Source organism: Lepidothrix coronata, unplaced genomic scaffold (genome assembly GCF_001604755.1).
Source record: "Lepidothrix coronata isolate B3197 unplaced genomic scaffold, Lepidothrix_coronata-1.0 Scaffold248, whole genome shotgun sequence".
Taxonomy (NCBI): domain Eukaryota; kingdom Metazoa; phylum Chordata; class Aves; order Passeriformes; family Pipridae; genus Lepidothrix; species Lepidothrix coronata.
Genome location: NW_016690428.1, coordinates 766,221 through 790,834, shown reverse-complemented (window position 1 = coordinate 790,834; position 24,614 = coordinate 766,221). Strand labels below are relative to the sequence as shown.

Here is a 24,614-nt window from a genome sequence, read left to right as displayed (position 1 = left end):
GTTATTACGGGAGGAGAAGGCAAAATTATTATCCACCACAGCAATTGCAAGAGACTGACCTTCTGCCATCTGCACCACTAGGGACCTGTTACAGTTCAACAGCAATCCAGATGTAAACAGCTGTGACCTGTCCCCATTGTCCGCAGGCCAAACCACCAGTGAAGTCTCATTCTGCTCACACCTTGGATTGCAGTCAGCACTATTTCAGTGGCTACTTCAAAGTAGCAAAGAAATCTCTCAGTTTCAGCCGAAATACCAGCTGTGCCAGTTGTGATAGGAAGCAAGTCCAGAAGGAAACCGCTCCGTGCCACCAAGAACTAAAGCCCCTCCAGGGGCACTCAGTGGTGCCATCACAGTGCCCTGCTCGTTACATACATGTTTGGACATACCTCACAGCCTCCAGTAAAATAATGATGTAATAAGAAAAGAGGATTACATTTTCTTACCCAGTGTATAAGCTGCACAGAAAAGAAAACAAGCTTTCCAAAAAATTCATGGGGAACAAAAAGCCAGGAAATCTGAGTGATGTCTCTGTTCAGAGCAATGGAAGATGTATCAAGTCAGTCCTTACTATAGCTGGGAGCTAACAACAATCTGGTATATGTAGTTTCACATCTTTTTGTTGCTGTTGCTAAATCACATCTGGCTTAAATTACCTCAGTGACTGCTTTTTCTCTCTCCGATGTTCGCCGTTTGGGCTCACAGAGTGCAGTCTCCACACACACCCCACTATGGATGCACTTCACCTTCACCAAATATCTCCTCAAAACCACAACTGACCTTTAAACCTAATGCAACTCTATGCCCAATAAAAGGCTTTATGCTGCCAGCCCCATAAACCAAAGCCTCTCTCTTACTTAAGGAGGGTCAGTGGACCCAGTGAGTAGGATGAACTCCAAGACTCCCAACCTCCCTGTGGCACAGCAACCAACCCCTGCTGACTCCCAGTACTGCTGCACTCACTTGTATCAAATAAGAGCTAAAGGGACTCCTCCTGCTCTAGGTGCTTTTGACAAAGTCCTCAACCCTCAGAGCTGTTGGCTGCAGTCCTCACCACTAGAACTTGCTCACGATGGCAGTTTCTGGGATGGGGTGCCTGTGGCACAAGTGGCGCTGGGGACCATGAGAAGCCCTGTGAGCTGTAGGGCAGGTCCTGCTCTCCTGGGCATGTAACTCAGTGTGCAGAGAGAGTTCTGCTGGTGACACCATACAAGAGTTGAACAGCTGAGGTAACAAGTCGTCCTAGTAGTGGAGGAGGTTTTCTGATGCCCTGGGTTTACCAGGTTCTGACAGCACCTTGTGCAGACCCTTCCTGTGAGTGTCACGCAGAACATTAGAGCAGTACAGCAAACAGAAGGCCCTGCAATGCCTAAAACAGTTTGCTATGCTTTGTATTATATTCTGACGCTATATCACACTGATTTAGCTCTCCTGGGTTGGACACTGGCTTATTTTAGACATGCTTTGCTTCCTGTTTTCATTCCCTTCGTACTTATCATAATCTGGTATAAAACTCTGGGTTTGCTTTCAGCACCTTCTGTAACTTGATTTAAAGGCTAACAAAGAGCTCAGTGCATATTTTACATTTGAGGATAATGGGAAAAAAATCCTACATTTTTATGACCAGAAGGGGGCCACTGGATCATTTAATGTGACCACCTGTAAAGTACTATTTCCCCTGCTGAGCCCAGTAACTGCCTTCGACTCAATTAGAGCTTGAAGCATTGACAGTTCTGGTGTTACATATAAAGACCAAGCACAACATAAAACAACTTTAGAATAATAAAAAAAGTTCTGAGAGCCTTCTGGGTGTTCCTCACATATCACAAGGAACTTAAAAATCCCTTAATAGTCCCTGTAATGTCACAGTTTCTCAGAATAAAAGCAGACATTCTTCATTGACCCAAATAAGCTGCAGTAATCATAAAAAACTGATCTTCCTTGTGGGGTTTTCTGTTCCTGATATTTAAGGGATTTTCTTGGGAAAGTAATTTTAAAACCTTTCTGAGCTTGACAACATAAACATTCACATCCCCCCGAGTTCTTAAACACAAGCTCAGTCAATCCACAAGGATGGCAAACTTAACTGAAGAATTATGAAGAGAGAAGCAGGACTCTTATCACTGCACTTAAATTCTGATGATAAATCCTCTGCAAAGGCCACCTCTAGCTCTCTTCTATCATTTCTCCTATCCCTGGTCAAAAAAAAGTTATCACAAATCAGCTCAACAAAATAAGCATGTAGATGTGTGCACCAAGACAGATTACATTTCTTTCCTCACTTACAGAACTGTCAGGGGCATGGTTTGAAAAACACTGTGGGGACAATGCATCCAACTTTAGAGTGCCACAAAAAAACCTGAATAAACCAACAGGTAGGAGCAAATGAGGAATGAGAGCAGGAGATGAGGAACAAGAGGAACAAGAAAGCCAAAGTAGAGGGAAAGGCAGAACGATGGGACTGAAATATGCCCAAAATATTCTACAGTTAATGTACTGTGTGGAGATTATTGCTTGGCCTTGCAGAGGCACTGAAAGGAGTCAGCTGTCCAGCTAACGGGCACCAAGAGGCACATCACTCACACCTTTAACTGCTTTGGAAATCGCAGCTCAGAACAGCACAAAGGCTCTGATTCAGTACCATGATTTTTCCAGTATGTATTAGAGAAAAGTCATGCCTTGTCTCCTCATTCTAGCAAGGACCTCTTGCTATGTCAAGAAAACTTTTTGGAGGGTCCTTACCTAAAGAACTGCCTGCAAGTGAACAAAGAGGAATCACACATCTGCGAGTTAGAAAGTGCAAATGTTTTCTCTGTGTGTGATTGTGACCCAAATTGGCTTCAGAAGTGTAACAAAGCCTGCCCCCTCCCCCCCAAACAATAGAAAAAAGAAAAGTTGGAGAAAAAGAGGGAAAACCCACAGGAGTTTTCACTCACTCTCCTGTCTTGCACAAATATGTCAGGAGACGTATAGATCCCATAACCTGAGACCCACCTGTAATGTCTTGTCCCATGCACTTTAGACCGGTGGAAACAACCTGTATTTTTGTGCAGTAGAGGAAGTCCAGTGCAGAGAACCCTCTCTTATGACCTCCTGGATCTGTGTGCCAGAGGGCTGAGACTGAGCTATACTCCATTTTCTTATGAAAGGTTTATGCCTGGAGTAACACTAGGCTGCCTTGACGAATACAGAAGAAAGAGGTTATTCTTCAACTTATTGCAGTTCCCCTTGGACCTGCTGAGATTGCCTCTGAAGAGCAAATGAAGTGGCCATCCTGCATGGACAACTCTCTCCACAGCACTCCAAATGTCATGTATTTTAAAGGCCATATTGGGGTACCAAAGATTTAAGGCAGACACGTACATAGTGCTCAACAAAGCCCTTTTTCTTGTTTAGAGCCACCAGGATGCACAAAATTATTTTTCTCCTAAACACTGTGTTACTACAGGAAGCTCATACCATAAACCCTCCTACCAGGACTAAAACATCACAACATTCTGTGCTTGAGACCACACCATAAAGCAGGAGCCACCTCTGACCCCACAATCATTTGGAAGAGTTAAACTCTATAATAAATCCTAATTTATATGCCAAGTGAGTACAGTCATGGAGCTTGGGATCAGATCTAGCATTCACAAGTAAAAGCCCATAAAGAGGGGGAAATGTGTCATGAACATTTACTCCACAAACAGGCAGACTGGAAAAACCCCACATTTCTCATTTCTACAATATGGCTTGTGAAATTGGAGAATGATATCAAAGCTCACACATCATTCTGGAAATCAAAATCTCTATTTAGATGCACAATGCTAATTCAGCTCTGCCTTGCTGAGGTAAATGAAAGGTCAAATATAGATTTGAAATCTTGTTTAAACTTCTTACTGCTTTAATAACAAGCACTGAATTACTGAAAGGTTTTCTTAACAGTGAATCTGTTCTGAACATATTTCAGCCAAAGATATCAATTCCACTATCTTGTTACATCAGTTCCTAACTGAAGAGGTAAATTCTCTTGTCATGGCCAGGAGTGCAAAATTAAAACATATTCTACAGAGAAGGTTCCCAGTGCCCCCTTGGTAACCGGTCAGAGTTAATGAAGTGCAGGAAATTAATTTATTGGGAAAAACTTTTCAGACCGTAAACAACCACCCTTTTTATTTGCTTACTGTTACAGTAAAAGAAACTGAGCACTCTTCACCCCAGCACTCAGAAATGGACTGCAGATCAGCACTGACATGTATTTTAAATGATACTTTAATTAAATTGTTTAAGTAAGCAAAAAGAACTTTGAGTATTCATCACTCATTCACTCACCCAGAGGTGTCATGGTTTGCATGAGGGCAAGCATCAGCCCAGCCTAGGACTCAAGAGGTTCACATAAAACTCTGCTATCCCTTGCTGAGTCTCCACAAAGAATGGAGAGCTGAGGGCAGTGCCCAGGCTCAGCACAACCCAGGCACCAGCCTCATTCACACGTGGGGAGACACACGGAGAAGCCAACTGTGCCTTCCAATGGCAACAGCAGACCAGGTTCACAGAGAAAGGGCCTTACAAGGAATTGTGCTGCTCACTGCAAGCAAAGGGGGTTGCGACTCACATGCAGCCTGTGTGATAAACTCCATTTCTACCAAACTGCAGAAATGGTCTAAGGCAAAGTCAGATGTTGATCTGAGCAGCTGTTAGAGATAGAAGATATGTTTGATATAGAAAGTGTTGTACAGGATGCCTGTGTGATCCATCTGGCAACAACAACATCACATAACGATGGCTTTCCAAACGTGGGTCAAAAGCAGAGCGAGCATTTGAAGAACCAGACTCATTTTCCCTTCGATTGGTCTCCTCACCATACAGAAGATGCCTTGAGGTTCCAGTTATGATCGAACTATGAGCTCTAGGCCCCTATAACCTCAAAGGGTCAAGGGACACCTAATACTTTGCTCTCCTTATGTCAATGGATTGTAGTGACTTTTGGCAGAGGAATGGGTGGGCATGATCTGACTCACAGTGATATCTACAGGAATTTTATCTACTGAATCCTAAGTCCAGGAACACACCCATTCTTACTTTTGGCTAGACTTCTGCCCAGGAGGAGATTCTGCAGCATGAGAATGATTGGGTATATTTAGTTGGGTAAAACAACAAAACAACAATTCCAGAAAGCTAGGAGAGATATAAATGGTCATGGAGATAAGCACTGGACATGAGCATGGATACAGCACTGCTTGGGGAGCAACAACTCATCTACAACGCCAAACCCAAAACCTCAGCAGCCTAGAGCAGGAGCCTCTCCTGCCAGAGAGGTAAAGCCCCAAACACCAGCTCTAGGAAGGCTGCAGTGGGTTCATGACCCTGCACCACTGCCCAGCACCAGCCCAAGGCAAGAGCTGGTTCTGGGGCTACTGGCACCACTCCCTCCTGCCATGCACAATCTCTCCCTTCCATTAAAAGAAGTGGGGCATGACTTGACACCTACCAGAGATCTCCAAGAACATGTGAATGTGTGTTTGTTTGGTTTTTTAACTTTATTTGGTCAGTCAGCTCTACCTTTTAATTACATCTGTCCTTGATTACACTGACAAATGGCTGGCTGCTCAGACATATTTATTGTTCTATATTTATTGTTCCAATAAACCCTGCTTGATACCAAGAAAACATAAACAGAGTTCATTAGAGTCAGGAGGAATTGTCCACTATTAATTAGTTTCATTTCTCATTTAAAGCTGGGTTTAATAGTGGATAAAATTAAGTAAATTTTCTCAATTATATGAAGTGTATATGGTGAGCTGAATTGTGTATTGTACAATTACACATAGCTTTGGGATTCAGAGAATAGCTCTGTACCACAAAACTCTCAGCAGTGAGAAGCCTGGGGCTAATATTAGTGAAATTACTTACATAACTCGCTCTTTTATTAATGTGAAAACAGACTATGATTAAAAGCTGGAAGCTGGAGAAAGAAACTATCTGAACCAGTTTACTAGACTAATGCTATTCATTAAATTTCTAAAGTACTCTAGGACATAGGGGTTAAACCAAGGAGATACTTCAGAACATTTAGATGTGTCGTGTCTCTCCAGCAGTTGGCTGGGCTGCACCACCCAGCCTGCACTTGGCATGCACTGTACATACTGCCTGTCCATTTGAGTTCAAATAATAATTGGTTTTATTGCTATATTCTCAGAAAATTGAGGAATGAAAGAGCAAGTACAACCATTAAAAGGCTGAATGAGGACTGCTGATTCAACTGTGCAGTTAAACTGGAAGAAAAGGGTACATGCCAGCATAAACCAGTGATGCACGGGCTGAGCTCTGGCCTGAGCATCCCAAACACCTTTCCAGGGCTTTTTCCAGGGCCTCTCCAACAACACCTGCACAACTGAGCACCTTGGCTTCACCTGGAGTATGTGTGAGGGCAGGTGTCTGACTCAATAAAGTAGACATTCCTCATCTATATAAAGGTTAGCTAAATTATTTTCTTCTCAAAGATGCATGTGCTTAATAGATTTGTTTTCTGCCCATTCATATCTGTGGCAGCACGAATTTTCCAGCTCACCATAGCAAAAATGAGAGGACGCATTCCTGGGAACCTCAACTCCCTTCCTCCTTAGTCTGCAACCAATTTCCTTTAGCTTACTCTGAAAGATCTGCTTTTTTTTTTTCCTCAGTCTTTTCCCATGGAATGGAAAGAGACTTTAACAGGGATTTTGCAACAGATGTTTGGAGAATCTGGTATTTAATCTACGACAACTGCTTTGCAAAACTGTTCCTTACTTTCACATAAGCCACTTTATAAACCCAAATAAATGAAACTGTTCTAAAGTAGCCCTTGCTGACCCTGTTAGCACTATTGCTGCTGCACTACACCCTGCAATTTCAGTTTGTAATAAGCCAACAACTAAGCTTTCCACCATGGTACAAAGTGGCATCATATAATTAGATCAAAATTATATCCACTGTGATAGTTGTGATCTTCCTAGATGGGCACTGAAGACCATCTGTTGACAAAGAAAGGTGGTACCAGATCAACATCAACATCTTTTTGTATAAGAAGAAAATCTCATAGTAGAAGCAAGCTACTACCTCCCACCAGTACATCTGGTAACTCAGTACCTTATCAAGCACCCCATTTGCAAAACTCCACAGAACATAGGGGCAAATCTGTCCATCTGGGAAGCACTTGAGTTCCTTCAAAACTGGTTTCAGCACTGTTCGTCTGAATGAGATGTACTTCGACTTCAGTATGAATTAAACATTAAAGTCATTCACACTGCCCAACGTGTTTCAGGGGACTGTTCTGAAGGGCCACAGGAAGGGCTGTTCCCACGGCAGCTTTGCACTGACAGAAGGCTCTCCCTATCTCAGAAGATTTTGGAAATACAGGCACAGAAATGGTGTTCCAGCATTAGCATTTTACACATGTGTCATTTTATACATGGAAAGAGCAAACAAAAATTCCTGGTAGTTCACACAAAGTTAATTCCCCAAATGCAGTCCTCTTCAGGGTCCTCAGAGCTTCAGAAATGAATGATGAAGATTTTTGAGTGCCAAAGGCTAAAACCAGAGTTATACACATTTCTGGAAGCTGTTGAGTAGCCTACCTTTCTGAAATCGAGAAAAATACCTAAATTGGGGTTGAATTAGCCATGTTTAGGTTCATCTGTTTGAATACACACTCATTATGTCAAGGCTACTGCAAGCTCTTTCAGTGCAGTGTTAAGAAAAGATTCAAGTAATAAAGGAATAGGATTTTGAACTTTTGACTTTGCTCATCTCCCAAACTCAAACCCTGGCCTTGCTATGTTAGTGCCAGCAGCAATGGTGACACTCCTAGTCACCCCTCTGGGGAAAAAATACTGGAAATATCAGAAAACCAGAATAATCAAGATCTTCAAGACTTTATATAAAGCTAAAACACATTTTAACTGTTTTACAATAATATCAGTACTATGAGAAGGGAATTCTGATAGGATATTTTGAACAGTACAAATATCCATCAGTCCTTTCAGAGAATGTTCATCAGGCTCAGCACTACATCATCCACAGTCTGCATCAGCTCCATCTTCAGTGCCTCAATCTGCCAAAAACCAGTACACTTTCAGTCTCAGATGGTCTGACAAAACCAGGAACAGGAAAGAAAATCAGGTAATGATGCTATGGCTGTGCCTGTGGTGGAGTTAACCTGGCAGGAAGAAGTGGAAATTACCGCTCCTTAAAACCAGGTTCCAAATCCAACTTCAGACCTCTTGAGACCTCACTGAAAAACGAATGATTTAATGAGCCCTAAGGATGAGCAATACTTTAGGCATGAACTTCATATTCATTTATCTCACTGACAAACAGGCAGCTCCCCATCCACCCGATTTCACCCACCCCCTGTACAGCAGGGCATGTTATCCACCCAGCATAACTAACCTTATAGCACACTGCTGAGCACGCCTGTGGTGAAAGCTTTACCTCCTGGAGACTGCCAGGAGGGCAATCAAAGCAACCAGGGAGGCACTCAAAGCAGAGATCCGAGCACCATTAGCCTTGTATGCAGTGCTCTGCGTCTGTCAGCTCCCAGTAGCCGGAAAAGGTGGAGAGACAGCAGCTTTATTTTCTTATCTTCTGTTGTGCTTTTCAATTAACACCTCTAAATGTCACAGCTCTTCTTACCTTATAGAGACAAGCTCACACTGTAACATCACATTTATGACCACTGAGAGCATGCTCTTCCTCCCTTTAACAAGAACATTGTGCTATTTGAGAGATTTTTCTCCACCATGGCAGATGTATTTATTTTCCACTTAAAAGCAACTTAAATCACACCTGGCAGAACAAGGAAATTTGTTAAAACATATTCTGATCTTGCATAATGTTTTAATCATGTCTCCTACCACCCATTTCACCTTTTAGTATCGTGCAGGCAGGTTTAACAAATTGCTAAGAATCACTGTAGAAAAGAAAGCAATTAAACCAAAACTTAACAGGTTCTAGGGAACAGGGAACACCCCCCCCCCCCCCGAAGCCACAGGGTCACAGAATAAGGCAGAGGCAATGGTTTTCTAACCACTTACAAGCTCTGTCCAAAACTAATAGATATTCCCAAACTGACAGCTGCCTCAAGTGACATATCCTGCAGTAAGAAAGCACATCAAATTTGCACAAAAACCGAGATAAAGGCAATAACACAAACAATGGCTGACTGCTTTCACTGCTGGAAGAAAAGAGAACAAACAGTTTACTTAGCCTCACACTACTGTCAGGGGTGGAAGAACCTCTAATCTGCTGGGGAGCAGAGCCAGAGGCGTGCTGGGGCTGTCTGAATGCTGCAGAAGCAAAGCTTTGAGGAAAACTGCAAATGCTGTTTCCACATGAAACACAGTGATAAAAATATGCAGAGCTACAGGGAAGAAAACTGCCCCTTTTCCCAACACCAGCCCAGCCCTTCAGCTGTGTTTGCTGCTCTTCAGTTGCCGAGCTTTCTCCAAGAAATGTGTGCTGCATTTGCCCAAGACTTAGGACCTATGTCCACCTGAGTCACTGCTCCCCTCCATATGATGGCAGAGCAGCAGCAAACACACAAGGCATCTGTTCCTTTGTCCTTAAATCACAACAGCAGAATCTTCTGCAAACCTGGGGCCTGAGCACAGTGAGGGCAACAAAGGAGTATGTACATCATGTGTCCTGCCCACTAGATAGAGCATGTTTTTGCCTTGGAAGTAAGATGCACCACCAAGGTGTGCTGAGGAGAAGGCAAAGGGAGCGGTGTGGTTTCTCCTGACCACTCACAGCCAAGTGTCCCATGTGCTCCTGCAGGACATGGCATCTCTTGTTGCTTCTGCAAGACCTCTGCCCTTCAGACACGTCCAGTTCACTCCTCTACAGGCGGGGATATCGTGGCTCCACGTTGGAGTTACAAGTGGGAGCAGAAAGGACCCAAAGAAGCAGAGGTTCCTCAGAGCTTGGCAAGGAGCCCACTGCTTCCTCCAGAAAAACACCATAAGCCTTCCAGCTGGGTTCGTTCCACAGCAAAGTGCTCTGTTACAAAGTTGTGTGGGAGAAGGAAGGAATAAATGCCCCCAAGGCTGCTGTGAAGAGCACACTTCAGAGCAGCTGTTCTCTCTGTTATCTAATCTTAATTTTAATTGAGGCTTTTTTCCTGTGTTGCCCGGGGTACTTTGATCCCTCTGCACGTGCTCCTCCTGGGGCAGCCAGCCACAACCTGCCCGCACACGCCGGCATCTGCCGCAGCCGTCGCTGGCCCCCGCGCCCGCTCCGCACTGCTCTCGAGGCAGGATGGAGACCAGGCACTGCACACACACTGTGCATGCTGCCCTCCAAGACATTCCCTTTAATGCCACCTCTTCATCTGTTAAATGTCTCCAAATTGCCAGATCCCTCAGGGATTCTAAACATTAAATGAGAAAGGTTATTACAATATGCCCAGCAACAGAAACCGGGGTGAGGCTGACAGTCACAGATAGCCTGAACCAGAGTTAATTAATACATGCTCGCTCCGATTTTTTTCCCCCTGTTTTGATAAAGGGCAATTTATGGTTGGCATGACTGTCACAATGCCCCATGACCCTCAGTCTAATTATAAAATATAATGTGGAACTGCAAATGCAAGATCTGAGGGAAGAAATCCCTGGCTTCTGCAGCTTTTGCTTTTTCCCATTCCAGCTTTCTTTACCCAGGGTGTAACTGTGGCTCTGAGTGCATGATAAGCCCAGAACATTAATGTGTGTTTATTTAGAGACACCTCTAATGTGTTTGTGTTATGTTTCTAGAGCTACAGACCAAAACAAGCATGGTAACAGCTAACCAATGCAGAGCAAATTCCCAGAGGGAAGACAAGAAGGGTTAGATGCTGAATGCATCTTAGCCAGGAGAGAAGCTGGAGCTGTTTTAATTGTTCATCAATCAATTAACGACACTCTCAAATGTCTAATTAAGCAGACAACTGGAATTAAGCAAAGGGCATCTCTGAAATGCCAGCCCTCTTAATGAAGGCACTTCTTATGTTCAAGTGGGTACTTGATTAACGTGTGCTTGTGTGGAGAGAGGTGCAGGAAAATCCCCAACCCAACGATTAGGACGTCTCCCTGGCAAGCCTATGAAAAATCAACCCTTTACTAATACAATTTAACCTTCATATCCAAGCAAGCACCCGGGCTGAGTGGCAAAGCGCAAAACAAATCAGCCTCATTTAGCATGGAAGGCTGTGGCACAAATGCTGAGATGCCATCCCTGGGCATTCTCTGCTCAACTGGGAAAGCAGGAATGGGGACAAGGGTCAGGCACACGGCGATGGAGACCTTGAGGATGCCAGTGGCAGCACAGCAGGCCAGAGGTTTGATGCAAGGCACTCCAGCAGCGGGCTCAGAAAGCAGCAACAAGCTCCTGAGGGCTTGCTGTCCTTCTGTGGACAAAGCCAAGGCAGGCAGTGACCTCTGCGAACAGGGAGCACCTTCTGAGCCCTCCTTCCATCAACAGGAGCATCAGTCCAGCACAGCCCTGGGGGAGGATGTACATCCCATGGCAGCTAAAAATCAATGCCGGCACGTCAGCAAAGAATCATCCCGGGCGGGGGAATGAGACCATTATCTCAGTGGAAGAAGGATGGTACTGAAATGCTTGTGATCACTGGACATGGATGACTGCTCAGCTCCCCAGGATTCATTGCAAAGACAAGCAAGGCAATATGAAAATGCTGCCACCATCAACTCCCCACACATCAGGGACATCACAGACCCTGAGTGAAACCACGCAATAAAAGCAAGCAGCAGTAGGAGATTTAGCATATAGCAGAGAGAGAGAAAACTGATCCTGTTTTTCTCTAGTGCTCGCAGGGATCAAGAAGTTTCCACAAAAGCTCCACAACTGGTTGCACATGCAGCATTACACAGCATATGCCATGGGGTCTGTGCCCCAGCTGTTTAACAAAATCATTTCCACAGCTGTGACCAAATACTTAAAACAAAAAATAATCAAAATTAAAAAGTCACAGAGACAAGAAAAAAATTTCCAGCATTCCTCTGGAAATCTTCTGCCAAGGGGTGAGGCTGTTCCTGTACAGTAAAGTTACCTACAAAGCAGCCTGACCAAGAAAAAAATCCCACAGTTGTCCTTTGAGAAGACAATGAAAAGCTAGAGCCCAGTTGGCCTTGCCTGGCACATTTACTTAGAGAAGGAACTCCTGAGCCTCTCTGCATCAAGACAGAAGGTCCCTAAAAATAACCCAGTGAAAGCTGATAGAGCTATCCGAAAAATCTCTCTCGTGGGCTTAGTCCTGAAGTGTGATACTTTGATACCAACTTTGGCCTTAAGCCGAGTTTACTAGTACATACCAGTCTAGGGAGATCAGTTTTCTTTCATCTTTATCGGCTTTTTTCTGCCCTGGCAGAAACTCTGTCTCCTTGTCTGCTTCTCCAGTTGCTCCAACATCACAAATTACCATCAAAACTTTGTGTACTCGCTTTCCAAATATGTAAGCTGATAAAATAACAACTGCTAGGATAACTTTACTTTGCAAGGGAGCTGTGATATTGGGATTTACATTTATGAACAGATTCTGTCTCTCAAAAAAAAAAACAAAACAAACCCAAACAAACCAAACCACGAGAAAGAATTAAAAAAAAAATCTCAGAAGTCACCTCCCTTCCCACCTTGCAGAGGGCATCTAAGCAAAGAACAAATGTTGCAGGTTTACAACAGCAGAATGTTTTAATACAACAGTTTTCTTACATATATAATCAAGGTAGAAAAAGGTGAAGTATGACACATTTCTTGTTTTCCTTAAATATTTCTTGGAAATACCAGTAATTATTTATGCTGTTGCTTCTGTATATAAATACTCTCATAAATTAAAAAAAGAAACAGAAAAAACCCCAGTCATGATAGCAGCTATTCCTTGGAGCTCAGCTTCAGCAAACTCATATCGGTACGTTACAATATTAATAAAGTTTTTTAATATATTTTTAAAAAATTCTACATTTCAAACTCTTGATATAAAGGAGCCTAGATGGTACAAAATTGTACCTGAATAAGAAGAAATCAAGGAAGCTCTTCCACAAAGGAAATTACTATCAAAATTGATGCTTCCTGCCATGTTAAAATTCCAATAAGCATTTATCTCAGCAAATCCTCAGCAGCCTCTGACATTTCTATTATTGGGGCTGACTGGGTTCATCCTGCCCTTATGAGAATAAATAGTGGAATATCCCAGGGGAAGGGAGCTGCTGCAATAATACAAACATCAGTCACCAATTTAAAGCTTCTCTTGAGCAAGTGAGAAAGTTGGCTCTTCCCAGCTGATGCCAAAGGGAAGCGGGAGGAGAGGACAGAGTCAGCAGCTGGATCTCCCCTGGTATCCAGGGAGGCTATGATTGTGGTTGGTGCCTCACTGTCCCTGAGCCAGGCAGTGCAGCAGGGCTGGGGTTCAGGCCTCTGGGACCATAGTTAAGGAGGGTGCCCAAGGGCAAGACCCTGCTCCTGTCAAGGATTCCTGCCCATCACCCAGACCATCTCCAGGTGATCCATCAGACAAGGATGCCTGGCTGGCATCAGCCTGGCCAGGAATGGGCCCAATGAACCTGGGTTGGGTCATGTAGTCCAGAGCCACCTGTGCCTGGTATTGCTTGGGATTGCTCCAGGTTACAGGGGAAGCTGGGTGAAAGTGGGCAAGAATGCAATGGGGCTATGAGGGAAGGCAAAAACCACAAGTGCAAAATAAAGCAAGGCAGCGTGGATGACCCAAGAGAAAGAAGGCTCCTAAGTGAAGTTCACGGTAGGCAAACTGCTCTAGAAGAGCATCCCAGGGACATGCACTTATCTGGGGGCTATCCTTGTCATTCCAAGGAGGCATTTCCCTGCCGTGCTGAGCCCAGTCCCATCACAAAGGCAAAGTCCCCAGAGCCAAAGGAATCACCTGCCCAGAGGGGTGTGAGGGACCCCCAAAGCGCTCCCTTGCTCCTCCCTTCTGGCAGCTCCAGCTCATGCATGGGCTGGTCTCCTGCCACTGCCAACAGCCACGGTGCAACACAGAGTCTGTCACTGCGTGAGGAGCACAAGTGCCAAACTCTGTGTGCCCTTCCTGGCTCAGAACCAAATTCCTTAGTTAAATGTTATTTCTGTGACTCCTTCCTTGCAGATAAACAGCCAATCTTAATTCTTTTGGGAAACCAAGAGAAACTGTCCTGTAACCTTTCATCATACATTTGCTCTTTCAGAAACAGATATCCTAATTCTTTTAACCTTCCCTTTTTTTTTGTTGGTTTGTTTGTTTGGTTTTTTTTAATTAAAATTAGTACTCAATTTGTATGCAGAACTCATAGCAGTACTGCTAGTCAATTCAGTGGCAGAGACTTTGGGGCTTGCACAAGTGTTCAGATTTAGAAAGCCAAAAGGAAAAAAAAAAAGCAGTATTGTAACTTGGCTATTTGGAAATTATTTTCTAAAGTAACTTCAAATGTAGCCACTCTCCAAGTAAGTAGCTCTGCATTACTACAGTACTATATACCCTCATACCTCACCCACTGACTGCTTACCCATTCTCACCCCCTAAATACAGATAGTCCCAGAAACCCCTCATGTAAGAGCACACGAGGGAGTGCAGAGATCAGACTCTATGGATTGTGCATAGAAGAGAGAAGACAAAATACCTCTTCTGCTTATGTCTGATTGGGTAACAACATTTCCTTCTCAAAGGTACCCCAGAGCCAGGGAACAGAGCAGCTCTGCTTTGCCAGCAGGCACTGACTCCAGCAGTTTACCCCTTGCTGCTGCTGCTGCTCAACGGAGCAACCTGGACAGAACCCTTGCTCCTGCCTGAGCACGTTCGCGCTGCGATGTCCAACGTGGCCGAGCAGGGAGAGCACAGTCTGTTACCCTTCGTACACACAACAGCCTGACAGCACTTCAGAGAAACAGAATCCCACTAAGATAATGCACAGGCGATACACGTGTCACGAGATAAAATGGCAGAGGCTGTGATAAGCAGGATGTGGAGGGTCAGCATGTACCTCTGGTGCCTGCTCACACACACACACACACAGCTGTGCTCGTGGTAGGCACGCACCTGCATTCACTGTGTGCCCAAACAGCCAGGGGTAGGTGGGCAGGTGTTGCAGCAAGGGTAGGTGATGAGCAGAAAAGGGCTTCTGCAACATCCTAGTTAAAAGGAAGAGCACTACCCCAGAGCCCTACAGCTGACTGGAAGGGCGCAAAAGCCTCTGGTGTACAAAAGCATCGATATAAGCAGGAATTCTCTCAGGCCTTTCAGCCCCAGGCTTTCTTGACCAGACCTGAATCCAACCTAAAAACAAAGGAGGACTTTTTCTTCCCTTTTCTGTGGCCCTTCTCCCACACAACAGAATTATATTGCATCGGGTTAGGTTTTGGTCCAATTCATCCAGATATTAGTAAGACGATCAAGCCCACTCGAGTCTACTTAGGTGGCAGGAAGGAGGATGCAGTCAGGCTCATGGCATTGCTGCTGGAGGAGGAGAGGCTTGGGGGGATCTCACCAGCGTGTACGAACATCTGAGGGGAAGGTGCAAAGAAGACAGAGCCAGGCTCTTCTCAGAGGCACCCAGGGGCAGGACAAGAGGCAGTGGGCACAAACCCAAACACAAGAGGTGCTGTCTGAACACTCTAGGTGTTCCTGCTTGAGAAGTGGGGTTCAACAACATACCTCCAGAGACTTCTCCTAATCTCAACCATTCTAGGATTCTGTGAAATTATTAATATAGATCACAGGCAGCCTGGCAAAGGTGATGCACTTCAGAGGAGCACTGATGGCCTATTTACACAGCAAGGGAATCCAGCTCTCAAGGCAACAGGAAAAGCAGGGAAATGACTCTGCAGTCCAAAGTTAGCTTTGGTCTCAGGAAAACCAGCAACTACTTCATTTTTCTAAACCATAAAGCCAAGTATATTTTTTCATTAATCTGAGTAATAGGAAGGGAGAAAAGTTAAAGGGGTTACTTTTAAGATATTTGTACATTTTTTGTGAACTAAGGGTATAGTTAGGAAACAGCGCCAGTAAGCTTGGAGAGCTGCTTACTCTGGAAAACCACATTCAGTGGCAGAACATGGGCTCCAGTCGTACTGGCAATTGGGTAACCATCCAGCTTTGGGGATCAGCATCCAGAAGTGATGAGAAGAGCTGTCACCACAGAGAGCACCTTAATCTGCTGTCTCCCCACTTTGCTTCTTTGCTTCCAGTTTTGTAAGCCAGGTACAAAACTTTTACTCTGCTGGAGTGCTTTTTGACAAGGTTTATTTTTAATTTCTTCTGGCAGTAGGGGTAAACTTGGGATAATCTGGCAGGCACTGCACTTTTCCTCAAAAAGCAGCAGTTCTGCCTGTAGTAGGATGGAGACCTCTTTCTTCCCCTGCTCTGAGGGGTAGGAATGGTTCATTTTTCCCCCCAAGAAAAGCAGTAAGGAATTTCTCTCTGAAAACTTACATAGTACACCTTTAACCTTCAGTGTTGAGGACACATGTTCAGACATCTACTCAGCAACATTTTCTCAAAAATTAGTATTTTTCTCCTATCACAAGAGCTTAACAAAAGTGAAAAATATGTTCTTATAACACTCTGGCTTAACTTCCATATATCCCCTTAACATCCAAAACCTTCAGGCTCGCTATATCTGTTTGAAGATGGTTGCAGAACTCAACAAGTCTATACCCTTCAAGTTTCACATTCTTTTTTCCCCCCCCACTGATACGACAAAGCAATCTCTAATTTATAATCACATCCGTGTCAGGTTCCCAATCTTAAGAGAAGCACTTGGCACTTTAATCTTCAAGCAGATTACACATTTCCTGTTAGGACTTGAAATCTAACTCTGTGCATCTGTGTGGGTGCCTGCATGTTTCTTAAGATTTGCTTAAAAAAATAATAAAAGGGAAGGATGAACAAAGGGTTGAGACTTCTCTATTGGGAGTCTGGAATTAGTTTTGCTGATGATGAAAAGATGAAGCAGAAAGGGCTGGGCCGCTTTTCCTCCAATCTCTGTGTGGCATCATGGACACTTTCCGTGCAAAGTCCCACTGCACTAAAAGACTGTCCCTGTGCCCCCAAGTCCCTGCTGCAGGGAGTGCTGGGAGCACCAAGCCCCGGCCCCTCAGGAGATGGCCATTTGTTATATGCATGTCTGGAAAATAAGGCTGGCTACCCAACATGGGAAAGCTGACCATAGAGGAATTTACAGAAGGAGAGAAAGTCCAAACAACTAATTTTTGACTGCAAAATACTCCACCACTGAGAGAATGATAAAATAAATTTAGCTTCAGCAGCCCCTCTCCTGGAATGAGCTGGCACTCACGAGCTGCTACAAAGCCTCCAGTGTCCAGTCAAAGGGGGACTGTAAAACATAATCTCCCCTGCCCAGTGCTAGGCTTAGGAAGGACCTCCAGATGGGAGTCTGACTCAGGTTACCGAAGGCTGGCACGAGCCCTGCTTGAGAAAACTGCTGGAGAGATGAATGATATTGGGAATAAAATAAAGGTTTTGAATAGTGAAATTTGACATGGTAGTCGCTGCTTTTAAAAATATCTTTTCCTTAAATCTATACTCGCAGCATGTTAGCGTGTTACACACAAACCATAAGCAGTGTCAAATCAGAACTCTCTGCACTGCTCTGCTTTAACTTGATCCAAAGAGACTGCTTCTGATGCCCAGAAGCCTCTGAGTCTCCAGGTTTATCCATTCCTAGACTTCCCATCTGAGGCTCCCAGTAACACCTCCAGCTGGGCACTTCTGTGATGTGGGAGGCTGTCTGCTAGGAACTGGAGCGAGGTCAATAAATCAGAGCACTTACTGGGCCCAGATGAACAGCCCTTATACTGCAAAACTTGTGGTCAAAACAGTCTGGTTCTGATTCAAACCAGTCTGGAGTTCCTGAACACAAGCCGCACTTTTCTATTCAAGTGATGCAATGCACAGCTTCTTGAATGTCAGACCAGAGGGGGTTAGATTTTAGCTAGGGAAAAGAGTCCCTTACCCTGGTATTTTGAGTGTATATATATATATATATATATATATATATATTTAGACACCCATAGAAAAAAGCAAGATAAATGTCTCCCTCCCTTTTGATGCATTTTGCCAGGAACCAAGAACAGTTCCCGGAGTTTCAGCTGTGTTATGGGCTTGCTGCTCCTTAGCATGACAGCAGGATTGTGCTGATGGCTGAAGAATATTCTCTCTCCAAGGGATAGAGCAGAGAGTTGTCAAGGCAGGAAGGCTTTGACTAAAGCTGTGCCTGCCAGTGAGTCTGATGAGAAAAAGACGGTGGTACCTAAATGCCAGCAATTACGGGATGTAGCACTCCCTCACAGGCTCATTTGCAGAACCATAACAATCAAAGAGTGCTCTTAGCAGTTTGCTTTGCCCTATATAAATAGGGGAGACACCAGCAGAGTGGTTTGCAATCTATCACACAGCACAACACGAAATAGCTGTCAGTGAACAGCCCCTATACTATTTATTAAAGGCAGAAATGCAGCAAGGGTGGTAGTGTATCTTCACTAGCTCATCCCTGCTCAGTGTGGCACCTCGTGCCATAATGCCACCTAATCAGAGCAAACTCTTGTCAGGCTTCAGGCTCCAACATCACAACTCATCAAACCAGTGCTGAAAGAGTGATCCATAAAACACAGACAAGACCTCATGAGCTGCCTTCTTACAGCACATCCCAGATGGAAACTGGGCTGGCTCAGAGGAAAGGCAAGAACAGCTCAGAAGGATAGCAGGTCTTATAAGGAAGCAAAATACAATGAAAACAACCAGCAGTAGTAAATTTAGACTGAGCACCAGGGCAGTGAAGTGCTGAGATGTTAGAAACACAATAGTGTCCCCCAAGCAATGCTAACAGACAGCTAGTTAGAGCTGGGATGGAGCAGGGCTAAAAAGACAGCACTGACTTGCTTCAAATCAATATGGCCTGCAGGTCTTCAGATATCATTCCCGGCTCTGAAGCCTGTGAAATATGTAATCACCTTGTCCATTTGCTCCCTGACCCTCCATAAAGTCAGTCACTGTGAAGGCCAATTAGTGCAAGGTGAGGTGGGTCTTCTACCGCTTTTTATCTCCTCGCCTGGAGATGACTCCAATTCACCCTCCACGCCATTCCACAAATGCAGGGGAACATTGGTAAGAGCAGAGTGGGGCTCACAGAAGTGCCAGTCAATAGTCTGGAGGTGCTTTTCCTACATATACACATGTACACACAGACACTCTGTACTTGGCATAAACAGCCAAACCACTGGCTAAGCAAACACCTCACACCCGGCAGAGGCTCATAAACCCAGGAGAAGGGCACTTTGATGGGAAAGGGGACACGAAGCTTGAGAGGGCAGTGTTAAATGCAGCCTCTTACTATCAACACACTGGGAACCTAGGAAGCAAATATCCAATATGCACTGGAGATCTGCTGTCCTGCATGACTACTGAACTCATCAGGCAGAGGTGATGAGTGAGCTGGGTGCAGTCATTATACCTCTCAGTCTGGGAGAGATTTATTCTGGCCCATCAGAAAGAAACGAGACAGGACTGTGTGACCTGACTTGCAATAAGCTTCAAAAAAAAGAAAGTCATGACCAGGACAGGAAATGAGTTTGGCAGAGGCCCGGATAAACCCAACACATGATATTGGCCCTTAGCTTCTTGCTCATAATAATGCAAAAAACCCCATGGAAAAATAACAGCAGTGACCTTTAAGGACTAGAAACCAAGCTGAACTGGGGAAATTCTTAAAATTAATACTGTTAAATAATAGGGAATATTATTGCCTCTGATCCCTGGCTCACACCCACAGAAACAAAACCAAACCTTTCTTCCAGAGATTTTTTTACACAATAGTGTTATTTGTTGGTTTGTTTTCAAACATTTATTTCCTAAAATAAGCCTGTGTCAAACTGATGCATGGGGGACTGGGCAACGCATCTGGAGATGTTTGGGGGTAGCTGTACACAAATCCATTCCCAAAGTAGTGGTCCAGGAGCTCTAGAATTATGTAGCCCCAACACTTTGGGAAAAAATAAACCTTATAAAGCATATGTGACTGGGACCTTTACATGCTGCCACATTACAAATATTAAGAAAGTAATTTTCCAAAGACCTGTCCACCAGTTTTAGATCAGCTTCCCTCACCTGACTAAGCTGGTATTAGTCAAAGCCTGAATTCTTTCTTTACTTTTGGTTTTGTTGGGTTTGAGTGACAGAGAGAAGCAGACTCATGCAGCCTGCAATAGTGCATGCATATGAACAGCTGCTAAATGTCCACCAGCTTGAAGAGAGCTGATTTTGGATTGGTATTTCAGATCTAATATGAGAGGCTCTAATCCACATTGGAACCTTCTGAGCCTGTATCTACATGCTCAATCACCAGGCTGTGGGCAAGCACATTTACTCTACACGTTACTCAGTCATATCTGGTGCTCGGCGTTCAGCACTGTCCCTAACTTACCTCTTCCTAGAGCAGGTCCTTGATCCTGCAATGGAGAAACCCCACCTACCCTGCATTAGCACAGTGGTGTGAGTACCAAACAGTATGTCAGCTCAGCACACTCAGGGTCCTAAAGTCTGCCCCCCATTTACTGATGTATGTAAATGAAGCTAAATCCAACACTTGCAGACTTAATTCCAGTTGCTTAGTCCAATTGAACTAAGGAGAACAGCTTTCAGAGATTATCTACCCATCATCCCCATCCACTGTGTTTTATATCATGAGGTTACGGCAGTCACATAGCACAGGAAGGGGATTCCTTTCACCTGAGACTAAACAGAGATGTGCACTGAAGGACCCCAGAAGTGCACCCAGTGCCGGCAGGATCCTGATACAGGTCAGAAACAGATGGTGCTAAAAGCCCTCAAAACACTCACAGCACAGATATTTGGTTTGTGTGCTGATCTGCTCCCACAAAGCACATTATCTGCTGAGGCAGGCTCGAGGGTCTCACCCATGGGCACTGCTGTGAACCAGCACATACTTGCAGGAAGCCACAACTTGCCTGCCTGCCTCATTAGGTATGTTACTTGTACAGCATTGAGTACACATGGAGTAAGGTCTCTGCCCATCCCTCTGCTTTTCTTTCAATAGTTTTACACTTTCCTGCTCACACCTTTTTCTCCTCTCCTACTTCTGTCCTTACCCACCTCTTCATTCCTTTCAATCCTGCCCTCATTTTCTCATGTTCTTCTCATATCTTTCCTGTTCTCTTCAGCACTCCTCTAGTGCCCCTTTCGTTTCTTGGCCTTTGCTGTTTTTCCCCATTGACTATTATTCCATTCTGTTTTCATCAAGTCTCCTGCACTATTTCAGTTGTTTATGGGAAAGGCTTGACTAATTGTTGTCAGAAAACCCCAGTCACAGCTCAGGTCCACAGTGTCAGGCGGTGAACTAAGAGGAAGCACTCAGCTCATTCCTCTACAAGGACTTTACTACTTGAGCTTAGCCCTTCTCTACACAATTACTCCTCTTTGCAGTGTACTCTCAAAAGAAACCACAAAACGACACTCACGTTTAGGCAAGGGACTGAGGCTTCCTACCACACCTGGGTGGGGAAAGGGGTGGAGTGTCTTTAAGTGAAGCAGATTTTGTGGCTGAGGGCCAGCCAGAAACCTATGGATACTCTCTTTCAACCTTTAACACTCATCACATTACATAGGCATAATAGTCCAGTATTTCCACAGGCACCCAATGGCACAGGACTTAGAGGACGGAGCAAATTACTACTGCCTCCTGAGAAAACAGGTGTTTGCTCTCAACATTTAATTCCTTTGACTTTGCTGCAGTTCATAAGAGACTAAAAATTTATTACCAGAGCTGTATGAGAGTTTCACCATTTCTGCTTTACCACAGAGGAGTGACAGTGCAAGCAAGGCAGAAAAGAAAAAAGAAAAGAAAAAGGAGAGGGGAGGGAGAGAGAGAGGAAGAGGGAGAGGGAAACGAGTTAAATCAGTCAAACCCTAAAAACTAACATTGTGGGAAAGCTTAGCAAGCACAGTGACTAGAAGATTTATAAAAGTGGGTAAGAGCATACTGACCAAGACTATTGCTGTAGACTCACCAGAGACATTCTGAGAACAAATGATGCCTCCTTAAAGGAAACCAGGTATTAAAAAGAACCTTATTCCCCTGTATTTCTTATTATTTTTCAATAACCATATAACACTTCTGTGGTAAAATAGTAACACGAACTTATGTTAACCTTTGATATTTGAACTCAGACCAAAAGAGAATAAGAAATACCAAGCCCACGAGCAGCAGAAGTGAATGCGGTTATTCATAACTGTGCTGTGGGGAGGCTCACCAGAGGTGGCAGCTCCCAAAACTGTGCACTTGCTCTGCATTCAGTGTCCTGCTCCTCCTCATTGGAGGACAGGACTGGCCAGTGCTTACTGGACTACAAAACACACCATCATTGTCACCTTCTTCAGTGCAGACATCCACAATGCCTACAGAGCTGTCTTTGTGTTGCCCCAAAGGCCAGGTTGCACATTTGCATTAGGGAGCCACAGTTCCACATACCTTGGGTTCCCTGGACCCCAGTATGGACAGAGTGCTAACGCTGCCTTTGGCTGGGGAGCACATGCTTGCCAGCATCACCACCAGCTAGTTCATTACAAGGGCACTTGTGATGGCAGCCAAAAATAAAGCATTAACTTCAGAGTTAAAGGACATGAGGCAATTTTGATCCTGCATTCCACCCTCATTTTATTAAAAAAAAAAAAATCACAGTGACATACGATATGTCTGCTAACCTCAGGCTTCCAACTACCAAACTAATTCTTCCTCCTGCAGGTACCTCATCTGAACATGCAAGAGAAATTCTTCAGGGGACAACTTGTCTCACTGAAACTGAAGGGAAGCAGATCTCAAGAGAAGTCAGTCAAACTTGGTTTCACATCTGATCGCACTCATATGTCCTAACACAAGCCTTTGCTCCAAATGCATTTGAAGTTTTAAGGATGCTGCCAACCTTCTAGCTGCTTAACACAAAGAGTTAGCCAGGGGAGATGCCCCAAGAGAAACTTAACTGTAGAGGGAAATTAAAAAATATCTTCTGAATAGAGACCACAGAACGTGAACTGCCAAAACATGCTTAGAAGTTTCCTTCATAACCTTGTAAAACACTGAAGAAAGTCACAAGTGAGACAATTTCTCCTTTTAAGAGGAAAATTTATTCCATTGTAATTCAAAATGCAAGGCCTGTTAAATTTATAGACTTCACATTTTATTCAGTTGTAAAATTCTTGCCCTTATTTTTCAGATCTTGTCAGAGGCCTCAGCCCAAGTCCACAGTTGTGCTGGCACTACAGTGCTGCTGACAGAAAGACACTGTAGAGGATCAGCACCAGGACCTGCCTCCATGTTATCCCACCACACAGCAAACAACGGATAAAACCTATTTTTCAGCTTCCCCTTTGACAACTTACCCCACAAAAAAGTTTTTTTTTCAGTAAATAATTTCTCACTTCTACTAGTTAGTTGTAGTGCTGGCAGAATGGGGAATGTGCAGAATGGGCTTAAAAGGTTGGTGGTCCCCCTCCTGTTTGCTGCCAGAGAAAAGCCAGGGCAAACTACAGCTCTGCAGCTGACTCAAGCTCATTTCAAACTGAAATTGGATTACTTGTGGGCAAAGCTTCCCTAGGGAGTGTGGCTTGCAGGATGGACTGCTCCGGATATTCAGTTCAGTTACCTCAAACTCCATTCCTTTCCCCAGAGCCTGTGGTACTTCAGCACTAAGGTTTGATGCTTAGAGGTATCTCCCAAGTTTCCAGAACACTTGCATTATGGGTACACCTTCCTGAGCTGCTGAGCAACATCAGATACCTTTAATGACAGTGCCAGAGCTGCTCAGACTCTACACATTTGTCTACCAGCACTATCACACTCTGCACTAAAACTATGAGAGCATTTAATCAAATATAAAAGATAAAAAATACACACATTAAAAGGAAAAACCGAGATGATCATCAAAACCTCTGTTCTTACAAGGCTAGAAAGTGGGGTTTCTGATGCTTAATTAAGTTCAAAGAACAATGTTCAATGAATTCTATTCATCCCATGGCAAGTGCTCCAACTTCAGGTAGGTAAACACTATTCTTTGAATGATGCTGCCACTCAAGTACTCTTGTCAAAGCCATTCATTTAAGATTGTCATGCTGAAGAAGCCATGACACTCCTTCCTTCTCCAGACTAATACTGTTGTGTCTTTATACCCAACTTCCTAAGACGAGTCTTTCTTTTATTTTATTAAATGCTGGAAATATTTTGCTGCTTGTTGAAGGTGACACATGCTTAGGGTAGACAAATAAAGCTCATGCACCTCAATTGTGATCTGAGCAGTTCTTTGCACATAATTCAGTTTTCCAGTCAATCTAATTACAGTCTGAAGTTACTGCAGCAAAGACTTTCAAGTACAAAGCAAAGAAAACCGAGTAGGAGTGAAAGCCATTCATTAATCCTGGCTGGTATTGGTAGGAGTGGCTTGTGCCCTCGGGCTATTCTCCCCACCTTAGCATTCAGTCTTTATCTTACCTATTATGTGAATCAGATGGTAAATATTTTACTTTCTGTAAACTGCAGTAACCTTTATGGTGATCACAGAGACCA

General features: G+C 44.1%; 1 protein-coding gene across 2 annotated transcripts in view; it reads right to left on the bottom strand.

The window, feature by feature from the left end:
- GPC1 (glypican 1) overlaps positions 1-24,614 on the bottom strand; it is a 203,831-nt gene that overhangs the window by 129,800 nt on the left and 49,417 nt on the right. Inside the window, exon 1 of one of the 2 annotated variants that reach the window (XM_017835101.1) lies at positions 22,066-22,153. The exons of the other annotated variant lie outside the window; for it this stretch is intronic. The gene's annotated coding sequence lies outside the window, so the exon portion shown is untranslated. Of the gene's footprint in view, positions 1-22,065; positions 22,154-24,614 lie in introns of those variants that run through there. 2 annotated transcript variants of the gene reach the window in all.